At 42.9% G+C, this 17,858-nt stretch overlaps 1 protein-coding gene across 1 annotated transcript in view; it reads left to right on the top strand.

Moving 5' to 3' along the window:
- The window catches only part of LOC126474876 (proton-coupled amino acid transporter-like protein pathetic), a 146,526-nt gene that overhangs the window by 79,071 nt on the left and 49,597 nt on the right, over window positions 1–17,858 (top strand). The gene's annotated exons all lie outside the window — the stretch shown is intronic.

Here is a 17,858-nt window from a genome sequence, read left to right as displayed (position 1 = left end):
TGTCGATGAAATACGAGGATCGTTTAATAAGTAATGCTCACATTTTCTTAGGAAGCCATTAATATACACAGACAAACGTCCTTGTTGTGCTTCCCATTTGATGTTTGTTCTGTGCGCCGGTGAAGTTTCGAACCGTTCTGGCAGATGGCAGAACCGTAGTACAGCGTCAAAATGGAGTCTACATACGATTCACGTTACAAGCAACGTACTGTAATTGAATTCTTGCGTGCAGAAAAAGAAACGGTCGTGAACATCCATAAACGTTTGTATGCAGTGCGTAGCGATGCTGCATTTGATAGGAGTAAAGATGAGCGATGGATAAAGAATGTTACAGCCACAGGAAATGCACAAACAGAGCCTCTATGATCAACCACGCTCGGGACGTACTGTCAGAGCCACTGCTCCAGACATGATGAATCGGGCGACTGCCATTATTCGTGCCGACCGGCGCATCACAATTCGACAATTGGCCCTACAGTTGCCGGTCAGCATGGGAAGTGCGCCTGCAATAATCGAGACTCTCGGATATTCAAAGAGCTGCTCACGATGGGCTCCCAGAATGCTCACAACGGACCACAAGATTCGAAGAAAGGCTAATCCATCTGAATTGTTGGAGCGCCTTCAGACAGATGGAGAGTCCTTTCTGCCACGTATCGTTATGCAGAACGAAAGCTGGGTGCATCTCTTTGCGCCGGAAACAAAAAGGTAATCCATTGGGTGGCACCATACTCATTCACCACAAAAAGGAAATTCAAGACAACCCCCTCTGCCGGAAAAGTCCTGGTGACAGTCTTCTGGGATTGTTATGGCGTCATTCTCGTGGATGTGTTGCCAAGAGGGTCAAACATCAATTCAGAAGCATACTTGAAGACTCTGCATACACTCAAGAACGTTTCCGACATGTTCGATCGGACAAGAATTCAGCAGAAATCTTGTTCCAACACGGTAATGCGCTCCCACAAACAAGCCTGAGGAACCGGGAACACAGCGCCAAATTGGGTTGGACATCATTGCCTCATCCACCCTACAGTCCAGACCTGGCACCCTCGGACTTCCATCTCTTTGCGCCGCTTAAAGACCCTCTACGGGGAACACACTTTCAAGATGTCTAGAGTGTCAGTCATGCAGTGACATGGCTACCCATACAGGACAACAGCTTTTACCGGCAGGGAATAAATGCTCTTACACAAAGCGACTACGTAAAAAAATAATACACTACTGGCCATTAAAGTTGCTACACCACAAAGATAACGTGCTACAGACGCAAAATTTAACCGACAGGAAGAAGATGCTGTGATATGCAAATGATTAGCTTTTCAGAGCATTCACACAAGGTTGCAGACGGTGGCGACACCTACAAAGTGCTGACACGAGGAAAGTTTCCAACCAATTTCTCATACGCAGACAGCAGTTGACCGGCGTTGCCTGGTGAAACGTTGTTGTGATGTCTCGTCTAAGGAGGAGAAATGCGTACCGTCACGTTCCCGACTTTGATAAAGGTCGGATTGAAGCCTATCGCGATTGCGGTTTATCGTATCGCGACATTGCTGCTCGCGTTGGCCGAGATCCAATGACTGTTAGCAGAATATGGAATCGGTGGGTTCAGGAGGGTAATACGGAACGCCGGGCATAATCCCAACGGCCTCGTATCACTAGCAGTCGAGATGACAGGCATCTTATCCGCATGGCTGTAACGCATCGTGCAGCCACGTCTCGATCCCTGAGTCAACAGGTGGGGACGTTTGCAAGACAACAACCATCTGCACGAACAGTTCGACGATGTTTGCAGCAGCATGGACTATCAGTTCGGAGACCGTGGCTGCGGTTACCCTTGACGCTGCATCACAGACAGGAACGCCTGCGATGGTGTACTCAACGACGAACCTGGTTGCACGAATGGCAAAACGTCATTTTTTCGGATGAATCCAGGTTCTGTTTACAGCATCATGATGGCCGCATCCGTGTTTGGCGACATCGCGGTGAACGCACATTGGAAGCATGTATTCGTCATCGCCATACTGGCGTATCAACCGGCGTGATGGTATGGGGTGCCATTGGTTACACGTCTCGGTCACCTCTTGTTCGCATTGACGGCACTTTGAACAGTGGACGTTGTAAGGGGTCCGTAGGCCCTTACTATAAGTTTTGCGACAGCACAGGTCGACAGGACAAACAATCGATAGTGTGTGTCGGGTTGCGAGAGCGAGAGCGAGTGTTGAGACAGTGGAGTGTGGTACGCGCTGTGGGCCGAGCCGGGTGGAGGTCCGTTGCTGGAATGCAAGACCATACTGACAAAGGGAGTGGCCATCGCCGTGGTTTAACCCCTTTGTATTAGGAATATTCGGGAAGGTGAAAAAGTATAATTACTTGTGTGATTCAGTGACATTTTTGTGCCGATATTGTAATTACGCGTCTACCACGCCGGCATCATTTGGATTGCAGTGTTGGATTGCAGTGTTGGATTGCAGTGTTGGATTACAATGATGGAAATTGCGTGTGACGATAATGAATAACGAAAGGGCCTGTGCTGAGATTAGCCGTTATTATCTCTGTACGACGAAGGCAGTGGCTGTCTCCTTACTTTGGTGTTTTTGTGATGAATATAGGTCGTTGATTAATGAAGCTGTGTTGTTGTTCTTCTTGCCACCAAATATTTTATTATTACAGCATTCGAGAAGTACAAAATGGAATGTAACAACTCTGTAGCAGTCCAATCCGATTGCCAGCCCCATTAGGTATACGGTCACATTAATTATTATCTATTTGGGCTGCTATCAGATCCCGATCGAGCGTGATAAGTCAGTAAGATTAAACCGGAGTGTTACACCCTTGGCTTACCGTGAAAGGACAAGTGCAATTTTCGGACGAATCGCAAAGAACAATAGGTAATTTTATCTTATTTAATGCGAAGAAAATATTTTCCAATGTTGAATCAGAACAGAGCATAAACTTTATAATCGCGACAGGAAACAGTGCATTTTGAACAATACGAAATAATAGCACCTTACGATTGTGGATAAACTGTTTTTTCTTGCCATATTAGATGAGGGTAACAATGTCGATAAACTGTGTTATAATGTGCAAACGCGTAAATCCGCACGAAAAACTATGAAAAGTGAACACTAAAGAAAGACACGTGTGAACATTACTATAACAAAACGAACTAAGAATTCATCACGAAAGCTTTACAGAAGTGTTTAATAGTAATACTGTGGCTGAAATTGCTTTTTAAATAGTGAAAATTCGGACAGCTTCATGTGGACCCATAAACTGATATGCGGACGACAATGTATTGTGGCGACGCAATTATTGAGTGACGTCATGCAGACACATGTAGCAGTTGCGCCAAAGAGCTTCGATCTGCGAGGTGATTTCACACGCCCGCCACAGCAAGCCGCGCGACTTCGAGACACCGAGCGCCGTCCCGACATCTAGCAGCCGAACTACAAACTACGCCCGCCTGCAGCGCCACGGAGCAGCCGGCTGAGAACTACAACGCCCCGCCACAGCGAGCCGCGAGACCTTCACGCGTTCCGGCGGCAGTACAGCGCCACGCCCACTTCAAACGTCAAAACATCGCGACTCGTGGTAACGTCGGTTGGTGAGTGAAGACGACTGATTGACATAACATTATATGGCAGTGTGCAGTTTCGTGGTAAATAAACGTTTATAAACTGAATTGCGCGTTAGGAAAAGTGCCCAATTGCAATAATTTCCGAAAAGTTCGCGAAACATACTCTGAAATATAACATACTTATTTATACATACTGCGCTGTCTAAATGGTAATTATACAGATATGCTTATTGTTTTTGGGGGATTTTATATGTATAGATTTTATGAATGATATGATTTATCTTATTTAAAACATTTTACATAAGCTGTGTATGTGAAAATTGATATTTGAAGTGATTAGGTTTTGAGAGTTGTTATGTTCGATGCTCTTGCATATTGTATCAATTTAGGGATTAATTGAAGAATACTTCAGGTACTGTTTGTTTGGGTTCCTGATAATTAGGAGTGTTTTGGGTTGCTAGAAGTTATTTTATATCCCTTGCCTGTGCATTAAAAATAAACAAACATGTCTACTGAAGATAAGCAGGTTTGTGAGGCAGTAGTTGAAAGGAAAGGGATAATACAGGAAGACAGAGATGATTCGGAAATCAGTGATTATGGAGTGTTATTAGATAGCCCATTAGCACATTCAACTAGTTATCCCAAGACACCGGGACAAACGATGAGAAATAAGTCAGTTTCAGAGGATGCAGATAAGTGGTCGATGTTGGTAGACTTGATAAAGGAGGCTAACGCATCATTAAGGAAAGATTTACAAGAAACTAAGGAAGAGGGAAGAATATCCCGAGAATCATTAGAGAAAGGTTTACAAGAAAATAACGCATCATTAGAGAAAGGTTTACAAGAAGCTAGAGAAAGGGAAGAAATACTCCGCAAATCATTAAAGGAAGGTTTACAAGAAACTATAGCACAAGAGATCAAAACATCGCAAATGAAGATGGAATGTAATCTGAAGAAGGAAATGCAGGAGTTACAAGAACGACTGAAGATGGACATCGATGAGAGAGAGAGGAAGCTACAGAAGAGCGTAGACCAAGTCCAGGGAGACGTGGAGAAGATGGAAGAAAAGTTGACAAAAAAGATAGAAGACTATGTTGAAGAAACTAAAGCCGAATTGGGGGAAAGAATCGCCAAGGTGACGCAGATGCAGAAACAATGCAATGATGCAGTTAAGGGGATAGGAGATAGGCAAAACCAACTGGCTGTCAATCTGAGAAATGCTATAGCCGTGCAACGAGAAGAGGATAACAAGAGGGTTGCAATGGAGGTCAGGCAATTACAACAGGGATTGCAGCAATTGGAGAGCAAGACAGAAGAAATTGATAAACGAATTAGCAATGCCACTTTAACTGTTGGGGAAGGTAAAGTCGTTACCTTGATGAGCAGTGATAATCGGTACGTCCAAAATAATAGAGGGCAGAAATTGAGACCGAAAGGAGGGTTTACCCAATGATATTTATGAAGTGGTTAAAAGGAGTTTTCCCAGCACATCTTAAAGACTCAGACAAGATTCAATTTGCAATAGATAGAATGGAAGGTGAGGCCTTCACTTGGGGAGTCAGGAAGAAGGAAGGGACTACTAGTTATGATCAGTCTGAAGAGGAATTCTTGAAGAAATACTGGTCAAAAGTCATCAGTGTGCAGCAATTGAGGACCTACTCCACCGCAAGTCACTTAATACATGGAGAGGAACGTTGAGAGAGTTTGCCGAACATTTGTGGGAATTGAACGAGACCTTGGAACAACCCCTGAGTGATGACGTAATGATATCAGCAATAAAAAGAAGAATGAGCCGGAGAATGCAGGAAACTGTATGCGGGAGCCTAATTAAAGATAGGGAGGCCTTGATGGAAGTACTGGAACAGTTGGAATCTGTTCGATCACAGGAACACAATCAGGCTAATGATCAAAACCGAGGGGGAAGCAATGACCCAAGGAATCATTTTGGTAGTTCATCAAATTATAGAGGAAGAGGTGGTGGCCATAGGTACAGGAACCATGGCAATGGTCAACAGTTTCACCACAATCATGGGAGAGATGATGATGATGATAATGACAGGAATTATGAGAGAAGAGGTGATAGACAAAGGGATCAAGAGGTACGAATTGAAGAAAGTTAGGTGTAGGGAGCTAGCAACTCTTTTGCTGGTATACCAAGTGGCGACTGGTACACTCCCAGCTGGGTGAGACTTTATTTCTAATTTCAAGTGTTACTCCTCTACCATCTTTCTCTATCCTTAGGTTAAGAAAGTTAGTGTGTAGTAGTTAGAATAGGTAGTGGTTGTACAAATGATGGTTAGGCATCTTGTAGCAAATTTATAGTTCACTCATATATGGAGAAGTAGTTAAGGTGTAGGGAGCTAGCAACTCTTTTGCTGGTATACCAAGTGGCGACTGGTACACTCCCAGCTGGGTGAGACTTTATTTCTAATTTCAAGTGTCACTCCTCTACCATCTTTCTCTATCCTTAGGTTAAGAAAGTTAGTGAGTAGTAGTTAGGATTGGTAGTGGTCATCCAAGTAATTCAGTCAGGAACCATGTAGTAAATTTATAGTTGACTTAAAATAAGGATAAGTAGTTACTGTTGATGTAGTGTGTGAGGTGTCAAAGAATCAATAAGTTGAAAGCTCAGTTTAGTGTGAGTACATTACAAAGTGAATAGTGCCAGAGGTAATAAAATGAGAACCAGATAAAAAAGCTAATGTATACAAAATGTCGTGGGAAGCTAATTGGTCAAACAAGATTTTATGTAATCTTATAGAGTTGTTTTATGAGACATGAAAAGGTCATCTGTGGTAAGAAAATTGAAGTAGTGTATTAGCTTGTAAGTAGATGAACACGTAAAGAAACAAATACATGGGGAGATAGTTGTTCGAATAAATGATGTGAAATAATGATGTATATTGAGTATGAGATGTTTGAAGTATTGAAGTATATGGAGGATTGATATAGGTTGAAGATATATATATGTATTTGCAGTTGAAGTTAGTGTTAAGTTATGTGTAATGAAGAGTATGGAGTATGAGATGTTTGAAATATTGAAGTATGTCATTTAGCACATGAGCAACATCTGTTTGCAAATTATTTGTAGTTATACATGTTTATCTGAAGTATGCTGATAAAACAAAGTGTAACTAATGAATAATTAGTAATTCAGGTATCCAATTAGCTATCAGAGTCAATTATGGTTATACATAGGTCAAGCTTTAGAAGCAGAATTCTGGCACTGAGTAATGAATGACAAATATTCATATAGTGGATTTAAATTAGTGTGAATGTAACAGGAGATATTGTACCTCTCATCTAAGCTTTCTTGATAACAATTCACATATGGAAGTAATGTTTGGCAAAATGAAATGATCAGTAGTTTAAAATTTTTCATTGGGTGACCACATTAGTTGTAGTGTTGCAAATAATTATGTAAGACATGCTTAGCGGTACAATGTAGCATCTAAATTTATGGAATCTGTAATGAATAAGTTGTGAATTTCTTCCTTAACTTTTATGTGTGTTGATCGAGTGAGTTATGGGTTAGAGTGATAGTAGTATGGACGCCATGAACCCCGCTGAAAGGACGGCATACCAAAGGGGTAGCTGGCATTCAACTACTTTGTTTTCTTGTCTTTGCTGTAGCAATAAGTTGTGAATTTCTTCCTTAACTTTTATATGCGTTGAGAAGGGAGTTATAAGTTAGTGTGGTAGTAGTATGGACGGCATAAACCCCGCTGAAAGGACGGCATACCAAAGGGGTAGCTGGCATTCAACTAGTTTCTTTTCTTGTCTTTGCTATAGCAAGTTATAACAGATATGTAGTTAATGACTCGTACAAACCTTTGAAAGTGAAGAGTTTTTGGAAATTTTTGGTAAGATAAGTTTATAAAAAAATATTTACCATGCTATGTTAAGTAAGTTAGATTGATGTTGTGTGTTATTGTGGTTTGGACATGCCATGTTTTCGAGATGTAATAACCTTTTGTTGAATATTATTGTAGAGGCAGCCCACTACCGGAGTCAAGGATTTTCTTGGTGATTGTAATTTCATTACTTATTTGCACTGAGTGTTTTGTTCATATGTAGTGATGTCTAATTCCCTAGCTGATTCTTTTACGCCTGTGGCTTCAAAGAAGTTTTCGATGGCGGGGATGTAAGGGGTCCGTAGGCCCTTACTATAAGTTTTGCGACAGCACAGGTCGACAGGACAAACAATCGATAGTGTGTGTCGGGTTGCGAGAGCGAGAGCGAGTGTTGAGACAGTGGAGTGTGGTACGCGCTGTGGGCCGAGCCGGGTGGAGGTCTGTTGCTGGAATGCAAGACCATACTGACAAAGGGAGTGGCCATCGCCGTGGTTTAACCCCTTTGTATTAGGAATATTCGGGAAGGTGAAAAAGTATAATTACTTGTGTGATTCAGTGACATTTTTGTGCCGATATTGTAATTACGCGTCTACCGCGCCAGCATCATTTGGATTGCAGTGTTGGATCGCAGTGTTGGATTGCAGTGTTGGATTACAATGATGGAAATTGCGTGTGACGATAATGAATAACGAAAGGGCCTGTGCTGAGATTAGCCGTTATTAACTCTGTACGACGAAGGCAGTGGCTGTCTCCTTACTTTGGTGTTTTTGTGATGAATATAGGTCGTTGATTAATGAAGCTGTGTTGTTGTTCTTCTTGCCACCAAATATTTTATTATTACAGCATTCTAGAAGGACAAAATGGAATGTAACAACTCTGTAGCAGTCCAATCCGATTGCCAGCCCCATTAGGTACACGGTCACATTAATTATTATCTATTTGGGCTGCTATCAGATCCCGATCGAGCGGGATAAGTCAGTAAGATTAAACCGGAGTGTTACAACGTTACATTTCAGATGTGTTACGACCCGTAGCTCTACCCTTCATTCGATCTCTGCGAAACCCTACATTTCAGCAGGATAATGGACTACTGCATGTTGCAGGTCCTGTACGGGTCTTTCTGGACACAGAAAATCCTCGACTGCTGCCATGGCCAGCACATTCTCCAGATCTCTCACCAACTGGAAACGTCTGGTGAAGGGTGGCCGAGCAACTGGCTCGTCACAAACGCCAATCACTACTCTTGATGAACTGTGGTATCGTGATGAAGCTGCATGGGCAGCTGTACCTGTACACGCCGTCCAAGCTCTGTTTGACTCAATGACGAGGCGTATCAAGAGCGTTATTACGGCCAGAGGTGGTTGTTCTGGGTACTGATTTCTCAGGATCTATGCACCCAAATTGCGTGAAAGTGTAATAACTTGTCAGTTTAAGTATAATATATTTGTCGAATGAATACCCGTTTATCATCTGAATTTCTTCATGGTGTAGCGATTTTAATGGTCAGTAGTGTACATGGACAAGATGTGTTGATGTATATCGCCACCAAATTTTGACTCTTAACAAATAACATGTTCCGAGAAAAAGAATGTGCGTCATTACTTATTGAACGACCGTCGTAACTCAGCAGTAAGACCGGCGGTCAGGAACCAACTGCCTCAAATATTCTTCCGGCCCGCACCGAGTGAGCGACCCTTCCTCTGTGCCAAAACCCGGCCAGTCGACGCCGATAAACTAAGCTTTCGCCAGATATGCCTCATAACAAATTGTCTAGACTCGAACTATCGTATTCCGTCAACCTAGGCACCAATACCATTCCTTGCCGCCAATTCCCCACGGTGACTTCGAATGTGAGCGGCCTATCTCCCCCGCCAAGACTCTGGCGATGGGCGCCAACGGAAATTGGTAACTGGGGTGTTGCATGTGGCGCTGTTCTGGCGGCAGCTCAGCGACTGATTCTCCAAAACGTTCCATATAATAGCTCAGCTGTGGCACCGAGCTCGCGCGTTCCCGCCCAAAATATGACGCATTCGTAAGAAAAATTCCCCAGACATTATAGAACGCTAGTTTCCGTCGCTCTACCCCCCCCCCCCCCCCTCAGACTCACATCAAAACAGAAAGCCACCAACCACGGGTGGGTCGGGACACTTAATCGCCTGTGGCCGTATGTTACCGCTTCCTTCTCATCATTCACTGCTATTCTAAGTGCTGGACCTCCTCACAGGCCAAAAGTTTCCGAACGTCTCCAGTGTGAAAGTAACAGGATTATCATATGCATGCGGCCTATTCCCGATAATGCAGATACTAACGCATGGCATCCAATTGCCTACTTTGTATGACAGTGTAATGTGGTAGCGAAATAACGTTAATTTAGATGTATGCAAATTCAGATTTTAGAAAGGCAAGACAGGCTGACTTGATGGCCCTTAATACGTGTATGAAGTTGGGAAGCATCCAGATGGGAACGTACTACCTTTTCCTTGCAAGTTTTCAACACCTTACCAAGTGAAATTGCGTGCTTATGGAGTACATCAACAAAAGCAAAACGAGGATAATGGAATGTAGTCGAATTAAGTTGGGTGATGCTGAGGGAATTAGGAAATGAGACAAAGTAGTAAAGGAGTTTTGCTATTTGGGGAGCAAAGTAACTGATGATGGTCGAAGTAGAGAGGATATAAAATGTAGACTGGCAATGGCAAGGAAAGCGTTTCTGAAGAAGAGAAATTTGTTAACATCGAGTATAGATTTAAGTGTCAGGAAGTCATTTCTGTAAGTATTTCTATGGAGTGCAGCCATGTATGGAAGTGAAACATGGACGATAAATAGTTTGGACAAGAAGAGAATAGAAGCTTTCGAAATGTGGTGCTACAGAAGAATGCTGAAGATTAGATGGGTAGATCACGTAACTAATGAGGAAGTATTGAATAGGGTTGGGGAGAAGTTTGTGGCACAACTTGACCAGAAGAAGGGATCGGTTGGTAGGACATGTTCTGAGGCATCAAGGGATCACCAATTTAGTATTGGAGGGCAGTGTGGAGGGTAAAAATCGAAGAGGAAGACCAAGAGATGAATACACTAAGCAGATTCAGAAGGATGTAGGTTGCAGTAGGTACTGGGAGATGAAGAAGCTTGCACAGGATAGAGTAGCAAGGAGAGCTGCATCAAACCAGTCTCAGGACTGAAGACCACAACAACAACAACAATGGAGTATCGTTTCAGTTACGTGACTGGATCGTGATTTCCTGACGGACAGGTCACAGTTTGTAATAATTGAAGGAAAGTCATCAAGTACAACAGGAGTGATTTCTGCCGTTCCCCAAGGTAGTGTTATAGGCCCTTTGCTGTTCCTCATCTATATAAACGATATACGTGACAATCTCAGCAGCCGTCTTAGGTTGTTTGTAGATGTCGCTGTCGTTTATCGACTAGTATAGTCTTCAGAAGATGAAAACGAACTGGAAAACGATTTAGAAAAGATAACTGTATGGTGCGAAAATTGGCAACTGACCCTGAACAACAAAAAGTGTGATGTCATCCACATGAGTGATAGTCCGTTAAATTTCGGTTACACGATGAATCAGTTACATCTAAGGACCAGAAATTCAACCAAATACCTAGAAATTACAATTTCTAACAACTTAAATTGGAAGTAACACGTAGAAAATGTTGTGGGGAAGGCTAACCAAAGATTGCGTTTTATTGGCACGACGCTTAGAAAATGTAACAGATCTACTAAAGAGACAGCCTACACTACACTTGTCCTACCTCTTTTAGAATGCTGTTGTGCGGTGTGCGATCGTTATCAGATGCGATTGACGGAGTACATCGAGAAAATTCAAAGAAGGACAGAAATAGGGAAGAGAGCGTCACTGAAATGATACATGATTTGAGGCGGACATCACTAAACCAAAGGCGTTTTTCGTTGCGGCAGAATCTTCTCACGAAATTTAAATCACCAACTTTCTCCTCCGAATGCGAAAATATTTTGTTGACGCCGATCTACATAAGGAGAAACTATCACCATGATAAAATAAGGGAAACAGAGCTCGCGCCGAAAGATATAGGTGTTCGTTATTTCCGCGCGCTGTGCGAGATTGGAATAATTGAGAATTATTGTGAAGGTGGTTCGATGCACCCACTGACAGGTACTTAAATGTGATTTGGAGAGTATCCATGTAGCTACAGATGTAGATACAACGCTATCAACCACGCTGCGGCTTCGACAAGGCTGCTGTATCCCTGTTACATAGTAAATGGTGTGTTACGGCTGCATCTACAAAAGGCGTTCTATAATACGTAACTATACCAAGTTATACGCAGAAGGATGCGCTTTTGATAGATCGCTGTTGTACTATAGTACTGACACGGTATGCTTTCACATAACAGCATCAAATGCGAGAAGCCTTTAACAACTTATACGTAGTTTCTTGTCATTTTAATAGTGCCTAAAACGACACTTTTTCATGAGATCCTCACTGTGCTGATGCTTTGAAACAGGTTATATTCTTGCCATATACTGTAAAAAAAATAATAATAAAAAATAAAAAATGCCAAATACGAAGCTTAATTGCGTAACATATGGCATCTCGTGAGCTCTGACTGTAACGTAAAAACGATACCGCATCTCATTAGCCACGTTCCTCTCTACAAGGCAAAAATCCGTCATGCCAGATTCTTCAATTCACGGATCGAGTTGTAGAGATACGTAGAATTCTATGCTGTGACGTCAGCAGCTTCTCGCTGACGTACGTTTTTACATACCTTCAGAGGACGGCTGTAGCGAAGTACGGAATTACGAAGGAGAGAGAAAGATGGTTCACGTTTGAACTAGGTGGTTACCGTTCCGCCGTCTGGTTCGCCCGAAAGCTGGAAACCAAAAGTGTGTGTCCTGTACCGAGGCCAGGACCTCGAGAGAGCGAGTTCACTGTCCCCTGGTAACCCAGGACACCGCCACTAAGCGACCAAGTGACCCCTTTCTCATGCCTGCCTTTCGATTACTCAGTGACGTGGGAATTTTTAGGACTTTCAGCAGTGAGCCGAAAGCGTACCCTGTCAGCGAACTTTACCAGAAAGAACCGCTTCCGACCCGAAACGACAGCCCAGTTGGTCAGGTAGGCGCATCAAGAACTCGCTAGGTTCAAGTCTGTAGCTGAGTCTCCGTTTCACGTGTGAACAAAAAAATTAAACTGTCAGTGAATTACTCCGGATAACGCAAGCTGGATAGGTACGCTTACAGTAGAGGACATCTACAGAAGGTAGGCAAAATAATGTGAAAACCTGTACTTACTTGGGAATGGTTTATTAATAGGGAGTTCGACCCCTGTTTGCTGGTTGCTGGTAACTCAGATGCGATTCTTCTTGGGATCTAACGATTGTGCAGTCTCCAATTGAATGTTATGCCACTTTTCGATGAGAACCTCTTCTAACTCCTGAAGTGACTATGGAGGCGGAAATCTGCTCCGGAGTCTGCGCTCCAATACCTCCCACAAGGGTTCCATAATGTTCAAGTCCGGGGACTGTGCTGGCCAGTTCCTCATACCATGATAGTACTGTCCTGGCTGTGTGAATTGGTGCATTATCGTCCTGAAATATCGCATCGCTGTTGGGGAACAACATTTGAATCATGGGGTGCGCCTGATCACCTCAAATGTTGACATAATTGTATGCTGTAACACGGACTTCGAGAGTAATGTTAGGGGCCAGCTGCCCACACCATCACACTTTCATCTCCACGCTTAACCGTTGGAATCAAGCAATAAGCATTGTAGGCTTCTTTTGGCTTCTTCCAGTCGTAAACCCAGCCCGATGTTGGAAATAACGAAACCGTAGACTCGTCGGACCACATGACGTGTTTCCATTGATCAGCACGTTTTACGCTCTCATCTAGTGGAGGAGAGATTTCCAGCTGAAACAATACTGAGTTTTCCCAGACGATCATGCGGCATTAAAAAGGTAAATACTTTTTCTATAGTCTAGCTGATCTCGTCCTTTATTGTGTCGGTTGCTCTGCAAAACTGGACACTGAAAGATGGTCATTTAATATATGTACGAACAGTCCCGATTTTCCCCGTTAAAATGGTTCTCTTGCCGAGGAAAGTTACTGAAAGGTGCAATTGGACATAAAAGTCTAAGCTCAATATCTATTTTTATTTAAAAATATTAACAGTTCATAACAATTTACAGGAAATCATTGCATCCAAGCCGCGCGGAGTGCCCGCGCGGTTTAAGGCGCCATGTCACGGACTGCGCGGCCCCTCCCGCTGGAGGTTCGGGTCCTCCCTCGGGCATGGGTGGGTGTGTTGTTGTCAGCATAAGGAAGTTTAAGTAGTGTGTAAGTCTAGGGATCGATGACCTAAGCAGTGTGGTTCCTTAGGAATTCACACACATTTGATTTTTGAACATTGCATCCAACAGAAGTGATTTCTGGTGTTCCTCAGCGAAGTGTGTCAGACTATCTGCTGTTCATGATCTAGATAAATGATTTAGGAGACAATATGAGCAGCTCTTTTAGATTGTTTGCAGATAATGCTGTCGTGTACCACATAACTTAGTAGTCGGAACATCGATACGAGTAACAAAGTCATTTACTCGTGATATCTGCATGGAGCGATAAGTGGTAATTGCTCGTGCACAAGAAAAAGTATGTCTTCCACAAGAGTACTAAAAAAATCCGTTAAATTTAGGTTGCATGCAAAATTATACAAATATTATAATTACAAACAACATAAATTGGAGTCATCACAAAGATAACGTTGTGTGGAAGAATCTCAGAAGACTGTTCTATTGGTGGAGCACTTAGAAGAAGTAACAGGTCTACTAATAAGACAGCCTCATTTTCTGGAGGATTGCTGCGAAGTGTGCCATGTTTACCAGATAAAACTGGGTATCGACACTGAAAAAGTTTAAAGAGGGCAGCTCCTTTCGTATTATCACAAAATAATGCAGAGAGGGTCTCGGATCTGGTAGGTGAGTTTTGGGTGCAATTATTACAACACAGATGTATTTCTTCTCTGCATGCGAAAATACTTTATTGACTCCCACCTACATAGAGAAAAATGACCATCGTGCTAGAATAAGAGAAATCAGCTCAAAAACAATAAGTTTTAGGTGTCCATTTTTCCCACTTGCTATTCGGTAGTGGAACAATCGAGAAATAGTGTGAAAGTAGTTCTGTGCACTTAGCTGTGAACTGCCAAGTATTCATGTAGATCTCGATTAAAAGCACACACACGGACATTCTAACTAACGTTTAAAAGCCCCCGAAGAGACGTAGATGATGCTGATACTGGTAATTTATTGGAAGACGCACGGGTCGCAAATGTCGGGAAATACTCCATAAATGGATGGGAACTCGTGCATGTATGACGTCACCAGTTAACGTACCTCGCCACAAGGGCAGCGGTTGGGGTAGGACGTGAAGGGGTGACAGAAAGATAAATTACTTGCATTCGAGCAAACGGTGCAAGTTTCAAACACCTTTTGTTAATGTGATCTGTTGTAAAAATAGAAATTACAAAATTATTGTCTTTGCTGTAAATAGGTAATGGCTGTACCCATTTTATGTTTTTTCTAGTGTCCCTTCGGTTTTTGTTTGTTGGTGTGGTCTTCAGTCCAGAGACTGGTTTGATGCAGCTCTCCATGCTACTCTATCCTGTGATCCTGTGCAAGCCTCTTCGTCTCCCAGTACCTACTACAGCCTACATCCTTCTGAATCTGTTTAGTGTATTCATCTCTTGGTCTCTCTCTACGATTTTTACCCCCCACGCTGTCCTCCAATACTAAGTTGGTGATCCCTTGATGCTTCAGAATATGTCCTACCAACCGATCCCTTCTTCTAGTCAAGTTGTGCCACAAATTTCTCTTCTCCACAATTCTGTTCAATACCTCCTCTTTAGTTATGTGATCTACCCATCTAATCTTCAGCATTCTTCTGTAGCACCACATTTCGAAAGCTTCTATTCTCTTCTTGTCTAAACTATTTATCGTCCACGTTTCACTTCCATATATGGCTACACTCCTTACAAATAGTTTCAGAAAAGATTTCCTGACACTTAAATCTATTCTCGATGTTAACAAATTTCTCTTCTTCAGAAACGCTTTCCATGCCATTGCCAGTCTACATTTTATATCCTCTCTACTTCGACCATCGTGACTTATTTTGCTCCCCAAATAGCAAAACTCATTTGCTACTTGAAGCGTCTCATTTCCTACTCTAATTCCTGCAGCATCACCTGATTTAATTAGACTACATTCCATTATCCTCGTTTTACTTTTGTTGATGTTCATCTTATATCCTCCTTTCAAGACACTGTCCATTCCGTTCAACTGCTCTTCCAGGTCCTTTGCTGTCTCTGACAGAATTACAATGTCATCGGCGAACCTCAAAGTTTTTAATTCTTCTCCATGGATTTTAATACCTACTCCGAATTTTTCTTTTGTTTCCTTTACTTCTTGCTCAATATACAGATTGAATAACATTGGGGATAGGCTACAACCTGTCTCACTCCCTTCCCGACCACTGCTTCCCTTTCATGCCCCTCGACTCTTATAACTGCCATCTGGTTCCTGTACAAATTGTAAATAGCCTTTCGCTCCCTGTATTTTACCCCTGACACCTTCAGAATTTGAAAGAGAGTATTCCAGTTAACGTCGTCAAAAGATTTCTCTAAGTCAACAAATGCTAGAAACGTAGGCTTGCCTTTCCTTAATTTATTCTCTAAGATAAGTCGTAGGGTCAGTATTGCCTCACGTGTTCCAGCATTTCTACGGAATCCAAACTGATCTTCCCCGAGGTTGGCTTCTACCAGTTTTTTCATTCGTCTGTAAAGAAGTCGTGTTAGTATTTTGCAGCCGTGGCTTATTAATCTGATAGTTCGGTAATTTTCACATCTGTCAGCACCTGCTTATTTGTTTACAGACATTAATTAGTACAGTAAACGTAGAGTCTTTACTGATAGCAAACCTATTCGCAAACTTATACCCATTTACTTTTGCGATATATAAAGGGTGTTTCTTATATTGTAGTTCGCAATAATGCTGTGGAAAGCGCGAGACAGGTAAATAAAATAATAAATCATATCTCAACGTGATCACGTAACTGCCCAACGGAGTGAAAAAAATTCTGCCTACCAGAATCAAGGATCGATTCCTGAGCCCCACGCGCTGAAGTCGCTCACGTAGGCCCCGAGCACCACCGACTTTGGTTAGGCCGGTCAGGTGCGTCTGATCGGTAGGCCCAACCACTGGGCATGCGGGGAAGTACGACATCTGGTGACGTCACATGTTCAGTGTTTCTCATCAACATTTGGAGTACTGTGTAAGTGTTAGTCTCCAGGGCTACGTATTTCAAAGGGAAATATCCAGAGTAAATGTTTTATAAGTTATTTGCCACATTTATGCACTTTGAACAGCTAGAGGCATGTTATAGATTGATTGTGTATTGTATATTTCATGTGGTATTTGTGAAACTACACTACTGGTCACTAAAATTGCTACACCAAGGAAAAAATGCAGATGAAAAACGGGTATTCATTGGACAAATATATTATACTAGAACAGACGTGTCATTACATTTTTACGCAATTTGGGTGCATAGATCCTGAGAAATCAGTATCCAGAACAACCACATCTGGCCGTAATAACGGCCTTGATACGCCTGGGCTTTGAGACAAACAGAGCTTGGATGGCGTGCACAGGTACAACTGCCCATACAGCTTCAGCACTATACCACAGTTCATCAAGAGTAGTGACTGGTGTATTGTGACGAGCTAGTTGCTCGGCCACCATTGACCAGATGTTTTCAGTTGGTGAGAGATCTGGAGAATGTGCTGGCCAGGGGAGCAGTTGAACATTTTCTGTATCCAGAAAGGCCTGTACAGGACCTGGAACATGCGGTCGTGCATTATCCTGCTGGAATGTAGGGTTTCGCAGGGATCAAATGAGGGCTTGAGCCACTGGTCGTAACACATCTGAAATGTAATGTCCACTGTTCAAAGCGCCGTCAATGCGAACAAGAGGTGACCGAGACGTGTAACCAATGGCACCCTATACCATTACGCCGGGTAATATGCCAGTATGGCGATGACGAATACACGCTTCCAATGTGCGTTCACTGCGATGTCGCCAGACACGGATGCGACCATCATGATGCTGTAAACAGAACGTGGATTCATCCGTAAAAATGACGCTTTGCCATTCGTGCACCCAGGTTCGTCGCTGAGTACACCATCGCAGGCGCTCCTGTCTGTGATGCAGCGTCAAGGGTAACCGCAGCCACGGTCTCCGAACTGATAGTCCATGCTGCTGCAAACGTCGTCGAACTGTTCTTGCAGATGGTTGTTGTCTTGCAAACGTCCCCATCTGTTGACTCAGGAATCGAGACGTGGCTGCACGATCGGTTACAGCCATGCGGATAAGATGCCTGTCATCTC

This window comes from Schistocerca serialis, chromosome 4, assembly GCF_023864345.2.
Source record: "Schistocerca serialis cubense isolate TAMUIC-IGC-003099 chromosome 4, iqSchSeri2.2, whole genome shotgun sequence".
In the NCBI taxonomy this organism is placed as follows: Eukaryota; Metazoa; Arthropoda; class Insecta; order Orthoptera; family Acrididae; genus Schistocerca; species Schistocerca serialis.
The sequence above is the reverse complement of the archived record's forward strand: the minus strand, read 5'-3'. Positions and strand labels throughout refer to the sequence as shown.